The sequence below is a fragment of the Chiloscyllium plagiosum genome, unplaced genomic scaffold (assembly GCF_037043375.1).
Source record: "Chiloscyllium plagiosum isolate Xiang-an unplaced genomic scaffold, Cpla_swu_hap1 HiC_scaffold_12, whole genome shotgun sequence".
Taxonomy (NCBI): domain Eukaryota; kingdom Metazoa; phylum Chordata; class Chondrichthyes; order Orectolobiformes; family Hemiscylliidae; genus Chiloscyllium; species Chiloscyllium plagiosum.
The window spans coordinates 91,760,146-91,778,152 of NW_028270150.1; the positions used below are offsets into that span (position 1 = coordinate 91,760,146).

Genomic DNA, 18,007 nt, shown 5'->3' on the forward strand with positions numbered 1-18,007 from the left:
ACAATTGTAAGCATGTACTGGCACCCTGATTTCATTCTGGGTAGTCATCCTTTGTGATCTACTAACACGGGATTGAAAGGTTTGTGACAAATCAGTATAGGTATCCAAACTGCTGGTTTGATTACACGTCCTACCATCTAACATATGTGACAACTTTTACAGAATAGCACTATAACCTTAAGAAATCTTGGCCAGTTAAAATACCGTATATACTCATGTAAGAATTGAATTCTTTAGACTATGTTTTAAGGTTAAATTTATGGGGTCAGCTGTTACATGGATACCACTTTTGAGGGACTGAAATTCATGCCCGTCAACATTCATGCTGGATCATTAGAAGCCCAGTTGATCTCTAAACGAATAAAGAAAATTGCACAATGAATTACGGTAATTACTGGATAAAAAAAATGGAAAATAAAACAGGTTAGTGATTATTTCATCTGCTTTTTCTTTATTTTCTTGTTATTCTCTTTTTTATAAAACAAAACCTTCACTTGGAGCGGCAATGACATCTTTGGTGCAGCTGAGGGCTAGACTGGAATCCCAGAACGGAGTCCTGGCGTGGAGCGGAACTGCTGTAAAAAAAGTGAATACTAATTAAACCAATTATAGTGCTTCTCAATAATGGACGTAAGAAATCTGAAGCCTAACGTTGGTGTGAATTATGTGAAGAACTAGAGTCAACTTTGACATGAGATATATGGAAAATTCCAGATTTTGTGGCCAAAAGTAAGGGGTCAACATTTACATGAGATTGACTTTTACTCATGTATATACAGTACCTGCACTTTCCATACACCTATATGTTGTCCAGAATTGAAACCCTACAGTTTAGAAGGAGGTCATCCAGACCCATCCCTGTAACCCTGCATTTCCCATGGCTAATTCACCTAACCTGACCATCTTTGGGCTGTGGGAGGAAACCCACACAGACACAGGGAGAATGTGCTGGAAATGTGTTGCTGGAAAAGCGCAGCAGGTCAGGCAGCATCCAGGGAACAGGAGAATCGACGTTTCGGGCATAAGCCCTTCTTCAGGAATGGTGCAAACTCCACACAGGTGGTCGCCCGAGGGTGGAATTGAACCCGGGTCCCAAGTGCTGTGAGGCAGCAGTGCTAACTACTGAGCCACCATGCCATCTGTCTATTCTTTCACCGTAGCTTTATGGGGATGTCTCCGCTTCCTCATCAGAATTCCAGTTCCAATGTAATAACTTTCTGCAACTGCTTCAGCCTCAGCTTCAGTGTGAGCCGTATGTGCTTACATAATTCTAGATCTGCTTCCTAAGCCTCAATTAATGCAGACATGCCAAAAGCTCCTTTTAAAGTGTTCTCATTCTTGAAGAGAATTTTGGCTACTGTAACATCTGCTTGTTGTATTACCGTGACCTTCTGTTGATAGGCTTGTCCAGCCACTGCTGTGGTCACTTCACACAATGGAAAAGAATCTGTAATATGTTCATGTAACTGTTTGTTTTCATTGTCATTCTGAATTTCTATGATGGTCAGTGAAGCCGTTATTCCCACTCCAGACAAATCATTCCCCAGGTATAAATATACTCAGTCCATGGGTAATTGCAGAACAAATCCAACTACCACTGGCCCAGGCAGCAAGTCACACTCCAACTGGACTTTGTAAAATAGAACTTTGTAAATACTCTTGACTTATCCTGTGTACAGTACTAACATCCTTTCATCTCTTAATATAGTTTTGGTTTTAGCTGCATTATTTGCAGAAAACCAGGTTATCTTCTCTTTGGACCAAAAAAAAAACCTTTACAGCTTTCATCCACCTTATTCACCTCCCCCTGCATTCACGCAATGTCTAACTGTGGTCTCTCAGTTGTACCTAAATGACCTGTGGCATTTTGCCTTTGAATCCTCTTTTTCAGATTCACTCTTTTGTATCTCAATAAGTCCCATGGCCTTCTGTTGCAACTTCCAGCATTCTGAACGAAAGTGTTCTTTTTTAATACAATGGAAACACATTGGTCTTTGGTTTTTCACCTCCACCCTCTGTACCTTCCGATCTGATCTGAGGAGGTGATTTAAAGGCATTCCCAGCTATCCACTCTTTACCCTGGCTACTTGGTTTCCTTTCACTCTCCCTCTCTCTATCCCTTTTGAATTTATGAGTGTGATGTATAAAATGTAAAATGTTAAGGACCAGCTCATTTGGTCAGCCATAATCACAGTTATAATCCTTTTTTGGTTAATCTTCAATATGGGTTCTTGTTGCAAAGGTAGTGAGTTTTTCAATTCTTCCAAGAGAATGATCTCTCTATGATCTTCACATGTACTTACAACTCCTCATACTAGTATCCAGATGTCAAAATGACTTTGCTTTATCCTTTTAAATTCCATGTGGGTTTTCCTAGGCTGTTTCATTAAATTTTCAAACTTCTGTCTCTGTGTTTCAGGCACTAACTCACATGCACCCAGAACAGACTTTTTCTCATTGCCACAATCTCGAGAAAGTTCCTCTGACAGTGATGCATAAATTTGCTCCACTTGTCAATTTGCTTCGCATGGTTAGTCTCCAGTTTTCTTTTGACCACTTCATTTGGGTTGCTATTTTCTCAAATGACAAGAAGAATGTCTTCAGGTTGTTTTCCACAAATTTTGGAAAGGGGGCACGTAAAAATGTAAACATTTCCTATCCTAGGCTTTTGGAGGGACAGTCTCGATAGACCAAAAGACCTCCTCTGCACTGTATGATTCTATAACTTTAGATTATGTTTAGGATTGTCCTCACTTGCCTCATCTTTAAGTTCTCTGTTTTTAATGGCATAATTTTAACCCGAAACACTTTCTGTTGAATCTTGAGTTACATCTTCTTAAATTCAACTTCCATTTCCAATTCCCATTGAAGTTTTCTTTTAACCTTCTCTGCTCTTTCATTATCTTGTTCTGACCTTTGGAATTCCACCTCCCTTTCCTGTTTTTCATGCTGCTGCTACTTTAACTATCACTTAATATAAACTGATTCCAGGTTTTCACTACCCAGTCTCTCCTGTTTTTCTACTAAATCCAAATGCTAGGTTAATCTTTCAATTACCTCTGTCTTTTTTAAAATTTGTCAGTCAACTGGTCTAGATGTTTTATCACCCATCTCTGGAGCGGGTGGGATTTGAACGCAGGCCTCCTGTCTTAAAGGTAGGGACACTGCCATCACACCACAAGAGCTGTATAAATGCCTTTCCTTTTGCACCACAAGAGGGCCCCACCACCAGAAGATTTATTTATTTTTATTTAAACCTGATCAATTTGTTCAGAGATGTTTATACAAACTTCTAGAGCAGCTGGGACTTGAACCCAGGCTTCTCAGCTCAGGGGTAGGGACACGACGACTGTACTGCAAGAGGGCCCATCACTAATGCTAATTCTTTTTCTATATTATCCCCCAAATCATCTATGAAGACATCGCCGTTATTAGACCTTTTCTCACTACCAAGAAAACACCGTGTGGCCAATTGAATATTTACAAGTAAAGCCTGTTCAGGACAATCCTAACATCAAAGAGTGAGGGGAGTAATGGTGGCGGGGGCAGGGGGTGGTGCGTGGGCTTGGGAGAGGGAGTGGACTAAGTCAAAATAGGATTGATGGGGAACAACCACTGGCAGGCAATTCTACTTGCCAGTTGAATTAACCATGTTTTTAGGTTTATCAGGGACAGCTATGACACCTGTAGGGAGGACTTTGCAGTTTACAGTGCCATTATCTTTCATGTCATTCAAAAACTGGCATTTATTTTAATTCTTTATCCCTTACCAACTCCACAACCAAATCCTTGTTGTTCTGTTCTAATATCATCCCAATGAAAGCTTGCAGCCTACCCATGATCTGCTTGTGAAAGAGCACTGATACCTGAGCTTTGTCACTCAGCAAAAAAATTAAAGATTGAATTGAGTTACTCAGAGTCTCCTGTCTGATGAACATAAGTTAACAGAAAACACTGACCCGGTTTATGTACTTGGCAATAAACTGTAGTTCACTGCAAATAATTCAGTTCTAAACAGAGACAAAGAAAATATGAATTATCAACCAAGACTTTTACCCCATCTTAAACACCTGCACGCACACATGCAGATATAGACACATAAACAGAAACGCTGTTGTGGATGGAGAAGAAATTATTAAGGGAGCACAGTTCCATTGCAGCAGCCTACAGGATTCAATGAGACCTCCCTTTGATTCTCCCAAATCCTTCAGAACTCCAACCTACTCCTTCTTTCCAGGTCCTCTCAGTTCTTTACAGTGGATACAAGGCACAATAATTGTTCAGTCTTCCAATCACTGGTTCGAAGTAGCAGCTTATAGGCAAACGGTGAGTGAGAATAGATAGCTACCTACCAATCATTTATTACTTCTCGACTAGGAGAGTGTTGTTGCCTTTGTAGAGTCCGATGGCTTCCTGCCACGGCATTGTTGACACATGGGCTGTCCATCGACCCAGAGAACTGCTGACGGGAGTGGAGGAGTTCAAAACTAGGGGGGATATTTTTAAGATGAGAGGAGAAAGATTTAAAAAGGGACCCTTTTCTCACACAGAGGGTGGAATGTATGCGGAATGAGCTGCCAGAGGAAGTGGCAGATGCAGGTACAGTTACAACATTTAAAAATGTCAATGGTAGCCACGGTGTGGAGATGCCAGTGTTGGGACTGGGATGGGCAAAGTCAGAAGTCACACAACACCAAGTTATAGTCCAACAGGTTTTTTTTAAAATCACAAGCATTCGGAGTGCTGCCCCCTTGTCAGGCAAAGAGGGACGAAGGAACAGCTTGTGATTTTAAATAAACCTGTTGGACTATAACCTAGTGCCTGGTATGTGAATAGGAAAGATTTAGAGGGATGTGGTGCCAGTGCAGGCTAATAAGGCTGGTTTAGTTTGTGAAACTTGGTTGGCATGGACGAGTTGGACCAAAGCATCTGTTTCTGCACTGTATACCTCTAAAATTCTATGGCCCACACAACTTGTGCTGATTGAGAAACCATTCAACAGATGATCTCGGGGAAAAGCTGCTCTGAATACAAGCCTGATACACCTTTACCCACTGCTTGAATACAGTAACAGTGTGGATCCAACTTACAATGAGTTCTAGGAACTTAGTTTAAAACAGCTACATCTCCTTTTGGAGATTCCTTGTTTTAAAGCAGTATCCTTTTCCCATTTTGGTCCATAATGCAATTGAGAATTTTCTTTTTAAAAGTGGTCTTTACATATTACAAAGCAGATCTTTATGGTTACATCGCGATTGCTACAAAACTTGATTCTCATTCTTTTATCACATCACAATTTTTGTCAGTTTTGGAATTCTGGAATAATAACTGAGAATGTTTATGAAATAAGAAGAGTTATAATTTAAATGGTTGTGTTGGCAGCTTTTTAATAAATGCTGTTCACTGATCTACTTAGCAAAGTTGCAGAATTGCTAATGATTTGTTTGAAGTGTAGCAGCTGTAAAACATAATAGATATGAGAATTGTCAGAAGTTTTAAATATTAGAAATGTATTAAAGTAAATACTTTAAATGGTTTTGTATAAATAATTGTGCTAATCAAAGCAATGTAGCCATGCTCAATGTATTTACATAATCGTGCGAGCATATAGCTTACAGCTGCTTGAATTTTATGAAAGAATGAGTATCATAGAGTCATAGAGATGTACAGCATGGAAACAGACCCTTCGGTCCAACCCGTCCATGCCGACCAGATATCCCAACCCAATCTGGTTCCACCTGCCAGCACCCAGCCCATATCCCTCCAAACCCTTCCTATTCATATACCCATCCAAATGCCTCTTAAATGTTGCAATTGTACCAGCCTCCACTACTTCCTTTGGCAGCTCATTCCATACCCATACCACCCTCTGTGTGAAAAAGTTGCCCCCTAGGTCTCTTTTATATCTTTCCCTTCTCATCCTAAACCTATGCCCTCTAGTTCTGGACTCCCCGACCCCAGGGAAAAGACTTTGCCTATTTACCCTATCCATGTCCCTCATAATTTTGTAAACCTCTACAAGGTCACCCCTCAGCCTCTGACGCTCCAGGGAAAATAGCTGCCTCAGAACATTTTCACAAATGGCTATTTTTATTATGAATGTAAGTTGAAATTGTAATGCTCTATCAGGACCATCCTAACCCTTTCAGTCTAAGACATTAGACATAAGCCCTTCCTGAAGAAGGGCTTATGCCCGAAACGTCGATTCTCCTGTTCCTTGGATGCTGCCTGACCTGCTGCGCTTTTCCAGCAAAACATTTTCAGCTCTGATCTCCAGTATCTGCAGTCCTCACTTTCTCTCTAGTCTAAGACATTGACCCTATTAAGTCAGAAAAGTTCACTTCAGTAAATCAAGGTATACCTTCTGACCAGGGATGCAAGCTTTGAATTATGAATTGAGTTCACTTTGCAGTCAAAGTGGAAACTAAACTGTTAATCTAATTTATTGCCTATATGCTGGCAATCAGAAATATGATGTTTTGGTGTCATCTGGCGATGGGAATGGACTTTATAGGAAACTAAAGTATTGTGTGATCAGTCAAACAGCTCTCAAGAAAGCATGAAAGTTGCAATTTGTCAGCATTGAGGGGTGTACAGGCAAGAACTAAACATCATTGGCAATCAGTGAGTGACTCATATATTAATTTGAACTGCTGGAAGATAATGCATGACTGGACATTAGTCACCACTCATTTTAGGATTCGCAAGAAGCTGTACAAAGTAAATATCTCAGACTGCTCACCACACCAGACCAATGGAACCTTTCACCAAGTATTTCAAGCAGACAGTGATGCCATGGTGATATTACTGTGATAAGGATTTATCGGCTGAGACTACTATTCTGGAAGCACTGGTTAAAGTCCCACCATTTCTGTTACAGATTCAATTCAATTAATAAACCTGGGGACACCTTGTGTCTTTCACTGTGTCTCACACCTGCACACGCGCAGCATGAGTGCTGGGGAAAATATAAGCACTACTGCAGTTAGGCAGTAGTGTGGGGCTATTTAAAAAAAAACCTGGAATATGAAGCTATTCTCATTGCTGGTGAACAGGGCTAATAATTATCCTTTTTGATGTAGAAGCCCACCCAGTTCAGTAATGTCCTTTAGGGAAGGAAATCTGCAGTTCTTACCTGTTCTGACCTGAAAGTGACTTCAGGTTCACAGTAAAGACTCTGAATTTCCCTCTGAAATGGAAGAGCACGACACACAATTCGAGGGCAATTGGTGACAGGTAACACATGCTTGTATTGTCAGTGACGCTCATATCTTGGGAAAGAATAAAATAAATGATGTTGGGTATGTGTGACCACTCATCATATGACAGTTTAACACAATTATAGTAAGATACTGACAGTGGTCTGGCTTTTAACAATTGTGCAGGAGACGCTTAGTCAGGGAAATGTGGGCAGAAATAAATTACAGAAAATCATTGTAATTTATCAAAAGCCTGAATTTAGGAATAAAACAATAACGGTGGATCAAAAAGCTAATTCTTTTGATCAGAGGTGTCCTCAGAGCTGCCCATAGACAATATATGTTGACAATCAGCTCCTTCAAAGTCAGCCAGGAGAGGTCTGTCTGCTTATTGCATTTATATCACATTCGCTCTTCTGCGGGCTCAAGTGTTTTGAAAAAGCTAGCTTATTAATCTGACTAAATCTGAACGGAGGGAGAATGTGCTCAAATGTTAAAATGTTCAGCAACTTGAGGAGAATGCAAATTGATTCAAAATTAGATTAAAGGTTCATGAGGTAACTCCATAAGCTACGCATCCGAAGATATGTAGGTCAGGTGGATTGGCCAGGCTAAATTACCCATAGTGTTAGGTGTATTAATCAAGTGGAAATGAAGAGGAATGGGTCTGGGTGGGTTACTCCTCAGAGGGTCGGTATGGACTTGTTGGGCCAAATGGCCTGTTTCCACACTGTAGGGAATCTGTAGAGAATCTAATCGCCAAGGTATATAACTAAACACCTTTATTGTTCACATTGTGTGCCATACATTTAAATAATGCATGGCTGTATGATACTCACCAATATGGTACACAGTTGTATGGTATACATCTCCACGGTTCACAGCTGTGTGGTATACAACTGCATGGTATATTATCGCATGGTGCACAAACGGATTTGGGTATACCTGTAGATCAGTAGCCCTGTTGGACTTGTGAATTAAATTAACTTGCTAGCCATTTCTAGCCTATCAATTTTCAGTTTAAAAATTAATTACAATTTTTTTTTGCCATTGCAATTAATTAAGAAAAGAAGCTGTATGGAAATGACTGTGTTATTGGTGGTAATGAAAAGATGAAGGGACTCTGACTTCAGCCAAACTCAGAGAAACGTGAAATAGAGCCTCAAAGGAAACAGTGCTCTAGAGGAGCTGTACTCAGTGTGATGCACTAAGATTCGTGTAAGTAAAGAGTTCACAGTACTATAGAGAATGAGGGGGCCTTACTCTTGGTTGAGGATAAATTGGAGATGCAAGTGGCTCAGAACATTAGCACCTGGACAGGCAGTGCAGCCTGTCGAATGTGAACAACCAATCACCTAGAGAACAAAGGAGAGTACAGAATCCATGAAGAGATAACCACAGGCCAGAGTCTGTGGGAGAAACCGAGTTCATAGACTCAGCTGCTGCTGTCAATGATGTAGTACCAGTGTGTTCTCAAAGCACTTCTAAATTGTCATTGAACAAAATAAAATTAAATCCACTCAGGGAAAATATCAGCAAATGAACAGTCATTCCATGAGATCTAAATTAGTCATTCAGTCAGTGGATCGGTGAAGGATATCTCAGTATGGATGGGTACATTTCGCTGTTTTAACCTGGGTGGTAACTGGTGGAATGGATCATCTTTCTCATTCTCGAACCCACAGGTGGAATTGCAAACCAGATTGGCTCCGTAACAAACAGACAGACAGTCCTCCCTTTGAGTTTGCTGCCGTCACGCAGCTGTTATGGTTTTGCACCTGGCATCTAACATCAGAAATAAAGAGACTGCCTACCTGAGCAAGTGTGAGCTGTAATCAGACAGAATCAGCACGGATCAGGTACAAGTAGGCCATGTCTGACAAATCAAATTGGCCTTATGGAGCAGATCACAAATAAGGTGGACAGAGAGACTTGATCTGTATAGACACCCAGAACACATCTGAGAAGTTTGTGAACGTGATCAGTTGCAAAAAGGAGCATGCACAGAATTGGAAGTAACTTTGTGACTTTGTTGGTAATTGGTTGGAGTACAGAGAAATGAACGTAGGAAGTGTTCTTTGATAGGAAGGTTGAGAACAAATGTTACACCCAGGAATATATATAGTGGAGAGTCAGGATTTTACCATTAAATTTGATCAGAATAAAGAATTGTATATCCAAGTATGTAGATGACAGTGAATTAGAAGGCATGGTAACTTGTGCAGATACAGAAGCAGCGAGATATAAAGGGACTCAGCCAGACTCAACAAATGGGCAAGCCTATGGCAGACATAGTTCAGTGTGAAGATGTGTACGAGTCTAAGGAAGATACAGCTGAGTATCTCCATTATGAGAGACACCAGGCAGTGATGATAATCAATGGAGTCAAAATACAAAGAATGTTTCAAGCTCATGTGCAAGTACGTAGAAGTAAGCAAAAAGGCAAGCAATATCTCAAGAGTATTAGAACATATAATAGTGAAATATAGAGCAATGATCAGACTCTGTCTGGAGTATTGCGTTCATCTTTGTGAAATGAAGCTGTGTGACACAAATTCACCAGAATGAAATCAATGCTAAAAGGGTTAGAATGTGAGGGCAAGTTCCATAAATGTAGGGCCTATTCTCTTGTGATGAGAAGGTTGAGAAAGATCAATTCAAGACCCTTAAACTGATGTCACAATTCGACAGGGTAGGTAGAGGGAAACTAGTTCTCTTAGTGGGGAAACTATTTTGGTGGTGGGGGTGGGGTGGGGGTGGAGGTGAGAGAAAGATAGCAGGAAGGGCTTATGCCCGAAACGTCGATTCTCCTGTTCCCTGGATGCTGCCTGACCTGCTGCACTTTTCCAGCAACACATTTCCAGCTCTGATCTCCAGCATCTGCAGACCTCACTTTCTCCTTTGAAATTAGAACCGGCCATTTAAAAGTCAAATCAATAAGTTGTGCCTCATCTAAAATCTGAAGGATCTTGCACCTCCAAACGTTTGACCCTGGTACAGCTGGAAAATTCAAGATAAATAGATTTTTAGTTGGTTAGGATATCAAACGATGTAGAGATCAGTAAACGCAGTTGAAGTTAAGACCAGCATGAGAAAACAGAATCAAGGGTCTGACGGGCTGAATTCTCTTTCAGTCCTCCTACACTGACAATATGCGATGGGTCTGCTACCCCGTGGACAAGCATCTTTAATGGGATCCAACCACAGCAACAAGACCTGGAAACAAATTGTGCTGAAGAAATGCAGTCCAGCAAACGAATTCATTGTGATGTATTTTCACACTGGGGACAGAGGGAAGCAGTGTGAAGAGATGGGCCAAGCTTTAAAATGTTGGAGATAATCAGTGGGATCTTTGTGGGAAGTATTTTGTATCAAACCACAAAAGACCTACGGGAGTAATAACAAGATGCAGATACTGTGAGCTAACCATCATGAAACGTTCTCAGTTGTATGTGTGCCTGGTCTTGGGAAAAGGACAGTGGGAAATATATTAGTAGCTTTCAAATGTACCTCAACTTTCCTAGTCTTCAAACCGTTGAGGCTGATTTCCTAACGCTAGAGTCTTTCTGGACACTAGGAGGAGGTACAATAACATTGTCTGGCTGGTTCATCAACCATATCCTGTTAGAGTTACCTCCCTGGTAACAAAAGTGGAGGGGGGGTGGGGTGATATTTCAGATAAGCGCTGAGTTTTTTACACCAGTTCCTCACAATGTAAGTTTAAAACGGAATGTAGGAAACTCACGTACAGTTTTGACAATTGCTCTTGAGATGGCCATGTTTTGTTTGTTTATCATCGCCACGGCTTTCGTGGGGTCACAGCCTTTCAGCTTTCCTTAATCTAGGGAGAGTCACAGTGGGCAGTCAGCTGAATGGGGTTGCGATGACAAACAGATCAGGGTCGATCTTATTTGAATGGCAGAGGGGGCCTGGCATGCTGAGTGGTCTACTTCCTCTCCTAAATTTTAATGTTTCTATTTTGATAGACGAGGGAGTCAAATCTCATTGTTATCCACCCATCTAATTGTCTTTTTCGCCTCCTGTTTTTCATTCTTCAGTTGCACCCTAGCTATTGCCAGGACAAGGATGTCTGTTCTTAATTCCCATCGTCTCTACTTGGCTATCTTTCTCTCACTGATTGTACTTTGCAAGGACCATTTATCCCAAGTGAAATCTGTTTTCTATGAAATGGGAAGCTGTGAAGCAGTTATTCTTTTAGTTATGGTTAGCTCAAAGTATCTGTATCTTGTAATTACTCCCATTGGGTTTTTTTGTGTGACTCAATACAAAATGCTTCCCACAAAGAACCCACTGATTATCCTCAACATTTTTAAAACTTGGCCCATCGTTTCATGCTACTCCTCCCTGTTCCCAGTAAGAGAAAGAAATAATTCTGATAGATTAATTTCCTGAACTATATTTCTTCAGCACTATTTCTTTCTGGGGCACAAGCAAGAAATGCAATAGGTTGAGTGGGGGAGTGCTGATGAGCATGTGATTGGAAAGCAGACAATATAAGCTTTATAAGAGTTTAGTTAGGTTGCACTCAGAGTATTTGTGTGGTGCTGGAAAAGCACAGTCATTCAGGCAGCATCCGAGGAGCAGGAGAATCAACGTTTCAGGTATAAGCCCTTCATCAGGAATGTGGATGGGAGAAAGGAGGCTGAGATTTACATAATGGGGTGGAGATGGGGTAGGGGGAAGGTAGGTGGGATGGCAGCATGTGGTTGCAGGTAGGAAGTGAAAGTGACAGGTAGGTGTAGTGGGTGGAGCGGATAGGTGGGAAAGCAGATGGACAGGTAGGTCAGGTCAAGATGGCGGTGCCGAGTTGGAGGGTTGGGTCTAGGATAAGGCGGGGGGAGGGGACATGGGGAAACTGGTGAAATCGAGGTTGATGCTGTGTGGTTGAAGGAGCCTGAGGCGGAAGATGAGACGTTCTTCCTCCAGTCATCGGGTGGTTTGGATTTGGTGGTGGAGGAGCTCTAGGACTTGCGTGTCCTTGGGGCAGTGGAAGGAGAAGTTGAAGTGGTTGGCCACAGGGTAGTGAGGTTGTTTAGTGTGTGTGTCCCAGAGATGTTCCCTGAAATGTTCCATGAGTTGGTGTCCTGCCTCCCCAATGTAGAGGAGACCACATTGAGAGCAACAGACACAGTAGATGGTCCTTTGGGGCCTTGGATGGAGGTGAAGGGTGGGTGCAGGTTTTACACCTCTTGTGGTGTTAAGGGAAGATGCCGGGAATGGAGGGTGGGTTGGTGGGAGATGTGGACCTAACAAGGGTATTGCAGAGGGAATGGTCTCCGTGGAATACTGAAAGGGGTGGGGAGGGAAATATATCTCTGGCGGTGAGGTCTGACTGTAGGAGGCAGAAATAGTAGAGGATGAAGTGCTGTATCTGAAGATTAGTGGGGTGGAAGGTGAGGACCAGGGATTCTGTCCTTGATATGGTTGGAGGGGTGAGTTCAAGGGTGGAGGGGAATACACAATGGATGGCATTGTTGATCACGTGTGAGAGGAAATTGCAGTCCCTGAAATAGGAAGACATCTGGGATGTTTTGGAGTGCAATTGCTCCCTCTGGGATCAGATACATTGGAGGCAGCGGAATTGGGATTAAGGGATCACATTGTTACGGGGGTGGGGGTGGGGAACGAGGTGTATTCCATACCTGTGGGAGTTGGTGGGTTTGATATAATGTCTGTGTTGAGTCGGTTGCCGGAAATGGAGACAGAGAGGTTCAGGAACAGTGGGGAGGGGGTTGGGGGGTATTGGGGGGTGCCCGACATGGTCCAGGCGAAAGATGTTTATGAAGTTGATGTTCAACCTCCCAGTGGGAGTACGAGGTAGCGTCAATACAATCATCGATGTAGTGAAGGGAAAGGTTGGGAATGGTACCTGTGTAACTGCAGAAGATGAACTGTTCCACGTACCCGACGAAGAGGCAGCAATAGCTGGGGCCTATGTGGGTACCTATGGCTACCCTTTTGGTTGAAGAAAGTGGGAGGACTTGAAGGAGAACTTGTTGAGGGTGAGGTCCAGTTCCACCAATTGAATGAGAGTGTCAGTGGAGGGGACTGATTGGGTCAACAGCACAGGAAGAAACAGAGTGCTTGGAGGGCTTCGCAATGGCGGATGGATGTGTATAGGGACTGGGTGTCCATGGTGAAGGTGAGGGAATAGAAAGTCATGGAGGAGATGGAGGGCATGGTGGTGCCCCAGACATATGTGGGGAGTTCCTGGAGCAAGGTGGACAGGACAGTGACAATGTAAGAGGAGATGAGTTCAGTTCTGCAGGAGCAGGCAGAGACAAGAGGTCGACAGGGGCAGTCAAGTTTGTGGATTTTGGGTTAGAGGTAGAACTGGGTAGTGCAGTGTTGGGGAACTATGGCATAGGAGTCTGTGGATGGGAGATCCCCTGAAGTGATGAGGTTGTGAATGGTATGGGAGATGAAGGTTTGGTGATGGAAGGTGGGGTCGTGGTCGAGGGTGTCCGTGAATTGGCTTTAGTGATGTAGAGGTCAGTGTGCTATACTAGCACAGCAGCCTCCTTGTCCTCTTGATGGTGAGGTTGGGGTTGGAGTGGAGGAAGTGGAGGGCTGGCACGTTGCGAGGGTGAGAGATTGGAGTGGGTGAGAGGAAGACAGGTTGAGGCAGTCAATGTCGCAACAGCAGCTGGAGATAAAAAGACCGAGGGAAGGTAAGAGGATGTCTTAGAGGATGGAGTATGCTGGAGGTGGGTGAAGGGGTCCTCGGAAGATGAGTGGAGTTGCAATCGAAAAAGTAGGCACAGAGGTAGAGGTGACTGAAGATAGGTTCAATATCGCAGCATGTACGGAATTCGTTGACACTGGGGCGTAGTGGGATAAAGGTTACTGAGGGCTGTCCATTTGTCCTCATTGAGGGGGAGGACTTCACCAGTTTTCAAATCAACCCTTGCCCCATCTCACCCTAGATCCAACCCTCCAACTCAGCGCTTCCCTCTTGATCTGTCCTCCTGTTCATCTTCATTCTCACCTAACCATTCCATCTTCCCCTCTGACCTATCACCGTCATGTCCCATCTCCATTCACCTATTGTCTTACCAGCTACCTCACCCCCACCCTCCAATTTATATCTCAGCCCCCTTCTCATCCCACATTCCTGACAAAGGGCTTATGCCTGAATCACTGACTCCCCTGCTCCTCAGATGCTACCTGACCTGTTGTGCTTTTTCAGCATCACACTTTTTGACTCTGACCGTCCAGCATCTGCAGTTTTTTAGATTAGATTACTTAGATTAGATTACTTACAGTGTGGAAACAGGCCCTTTGGCCCAACACGTCCACACCGACCCGCCGAAGCGCAACCCACCCATATCCCTACACTTACCCCTTCACCTAACACTACGGACAATTTAGCATGGCCAATTCACCGGACCTGCACATCTTTGGACTATGGGAGGAAACCGGAGCACCTGGAGGACACCCACGCAAACTCCACACAGTCAGTCGCCTGAGGCGGGAATTGAACCCGGGTTTCTGGCGCTGTGAGGCAGCAGTGCTAACCACTGTGCCACCGTGCCGCCCCTCGGGTGACTGTTTGCAGGGAATTTGCTCATTCTCCCTGTGTCTGCGTGGGTTTCCTCTGGGTTTCCTCCCACAGCCCAAAGATGTGCAGGTCAGGTGAATTGGCCATGCTAAATTGCCCAAAGTGCTTAGAGACCTGTACGTTAGGTGAATTAGTCAGGGGTAAATACTAGGGAATGAGTCTGGGTGGGTTACTCTTCAGAGTTTCGGTGTGGACTTGATGGGCCAAATGGCCTGTTTCCATAGTATAGCGATTCTATTATCTAGAGTTAGCCAGAGAATAATTTTCATAATGCTAATTAATTCTATAACTAGATGTTACGGGTTGCTGCATGGGTTAGAGGGTACAAGCTATAAGGAGAGGCTAGAGAAAAACCATGGTTGTTTTCACTGGAGCAGTATGAAGGCTGTGGGGAGGCTTCTTAGAAATCTATAAAATGATGAGGTGCACAAATAGGTCAGGCTGTTTTTCCCAGTGTTTGAATATCGAATACTCAGGAACATGCATTTAAGGTGAGAGGTGAAAATTCAAAGGAGATGTGAGGGGCAGTGTTTTTACACAGAGAGTGGTAGGTGTTTGGAACGCACTGCCTGGAGCAGTGGTGGGGGCAGTTATGAGACATTTAAGGGGCTTTTAAGTAAGGATTTGCAAGGAATGGAGGGCTATCGACCGAGGGGAGGCAGAAGGGTTTAATTTAATTTGGCATCACATTCGGCACAACATTATTGGGCAAAGGGCCCATGCCTGACCTGTACTTTCTATGATCTAACATGTACTTAGAATGACAGGCAACAGGAAAGGGAATGAAAAAATCCTCTATTATATTAAAGGGTAATAAGGGGGTGAGTGGATCCTGCTAAGACAAAAGAAAGCGATTCATGGTTCAGGGTAAAAGGTGAAGCTAGAATGCCTAGTATTTTGCTGCCATGGTCATTAGGGATAGAGACTCTGAAAATTGAGACAGTGGGTCATAATGGAATGTTTGCAAATTCAGAGACAGTTAGAGCTGGAAAGGCTGGCTATGCTTAGTGTGGTTAAGTCAGTGTCCAGGTCAATCCCAGCTTGCTAGGGGATTTTCAGTGGAGATAGCAAAAGGCCTCATCTGCAATAACTCCACGGAAGCTAATATCCCGTCACCAAGCCAATCTGTATCTACATCATGAACAGTCCTTGGCGATAGTACTGCCTCACTCAGAGTGTCAGCATCTGTCACGTTCAAACTTTTTATGTGAGCCAGGGCTCCCTGATTGGACCAGATTAACAGCCCCAATCAGGGAACTCATGTTCTAAGAGGTCCAGCTCGCTGACCCTGTTACAATCACTGCATGTCATAAACTTCCAACCTTCCCTAGATACAGGGGAGATGTCAAAAGACTAGAGTGCTGAAAATGTAACACTCTTATTCAAGAAAGATTTTAAGGACCCGCAGGTAGTTTAACATTAGCGTGGGTATGGTTTTAGAAACAATATCAAAGAGCACTAGCAAAAATTAGACTTAGTTAAGATGGTTATAGTTCAACAGGTTTATTTGAAAGTACAAACTTTCAGACCTCTGGGAGCAGTGCTCCAAAATCTTGTACAGGTAGACAATCCTTCATCTGAAATCCCGAAACCCGAAAAGCTGCAAAGTCTGAAGGTGTTTTTGTGAAGTGTTTTCTCATTAACAAGGTTGTTTAGCGTGCAAACAGTTAACCCAATATAACATCCACTCAATGCATGTCACTCAGATGCGATGTGGCGGGGGGTGGGGGGGGGGGGGGGGGGGATGTGGCCCAGCACCGGTAGGCCTTGATTCTGTTTCAAGGCCTCGTTTTACTGAGTGAGTCTGCTCCTCTGGTAAGAGTATCTTGTGCAATAGAACATAGAACATAGAACAATACAGTGCAGAACAGGCCCTTGATGTAGTGCTGACCTGTGAACTAAGCCCATCCCCCTACACTTGCAGTCACCACAGTATAGGAAGGATATGGAGGCTTTGGGAATGGTACAAAAGGGGTTTACCAGGATTTCACTTGGATTAGAGTGTGTTAGCTATAAGGAAAGGTTGAACAAACTTGGATTATTTTCGCTAGAGTGTTGAAGGCTGAGGAATGATCTGATCGAAGTATATAAAATTATGAGAGGCATGGATAGGGTAGACAGACAGTGTCTTTTTCTCCGGGGTGAAAATGCCACATTCTGGGGGCATAGGTTTAAGATTAGTGGGGGAAATTTAAAGGAGATGTGTGCAGCAAGTTTTTTTTACATAGAGAGTGGCAGATGCCTGGAACATGTTGCCAGGGCAGACAGTAGACAAAAGATAGCATATTTATGAAGCATTTAGGCAGACACACACACAGGCAGAGAGAAGATGGTTATGTGCAGGCAGATAGAATTAGTTTAGAATGGCATCATAGTTGGAACAGAGATAGTAGGTCAAAGAGCCTCTTTCTGCATTGTTTCATGATGTATATACAAATAACTTGATATACAAGTAACATTCCAGAACCTATGATAAATCAAGAAATGCATGGGAGGGAAATTCTCTGGAAAATCATAAATACCAGTGAAATGGTACTGAATAAATTGTTGGAGCTGGAGCTGACAATTGTTCTCTATCCTAGGAAGTGACTTGCGAGATGATGCATTGATTTTAATTTCCTGAAGTTTCCTAGATTCATAAACAGTCCCATTAATTTGGAAAATAATGAATGTGGTTCACTTATTCAAAAAGGGAAGGAGAAAGTAAGTAGGCAAGTACAGACCAGTCTGTTTAACATCTGTCATAGGGAAAATGCTAGAAGCTATAACGATGTTATAACAGGGCACTTGGATAAGTTCAAGTTAATTAGGCAGAGCCAAAATAGTTTTCTCAAAGGGAAGCTATGTTGACCAACCTGTTGGAGTTCTTTGAGGAGGTAACACTTGCTAAGGGTAAAGGGTATATTTAGATTTCCAGAAGCATTTGATAAGGTGACATGTCAAAGGTTATTGATGAAATTGAAAGCTCATGCAGTAGGCCCAGCACATTAGTATGGACAAAAGTTTGACAGGCTAACAAAGAAGCAGAGAGAACATGGGAACGGGTCTTTTTTCAATTTGGCAAAATTAAATGATCAGTATATGCCACAGGAATCAGTTCTGGGACCTCAACTGCTCACAGTTGACATAAATAATTTAGGTGAAGGCACAAAAGACATGATTACCAAATTTGTTGACAACACAAAGATAGGTAGGAAAGTAAGTTGTGTGGAGGACACAAGGAGAT

The 18,007-nt window shown here is 42.9% G+C and overlaps 1 long non-coding RNA gene across 1 annotated transcript in view; it reads right to left on the minus strand.

The window, feature by feature from the left end:
- Nucleotides 1–439: 439 nt before the first annotated feature.
- The window catches only part of LOC148148571 (uncharacterized), a 40,427-nt gene continuing 22,859 nt past the window's right edge, over nucleotides 440–18,007 (minus strand). The window contains exons 2-3 of the long non-coding RNA XR_015758768.1: nucleotides 7,136–7,271; nucleotides 440–575 (exon numbers count right to left, since the gene is read on the minus strand). This is a non-coding gene — a long non-coding RNA (uncharacterized LOC148148571). The remainder of the gene's footprint in view (nucleotides 576–7,135; nucleotides 7,272–18,007) is intronic.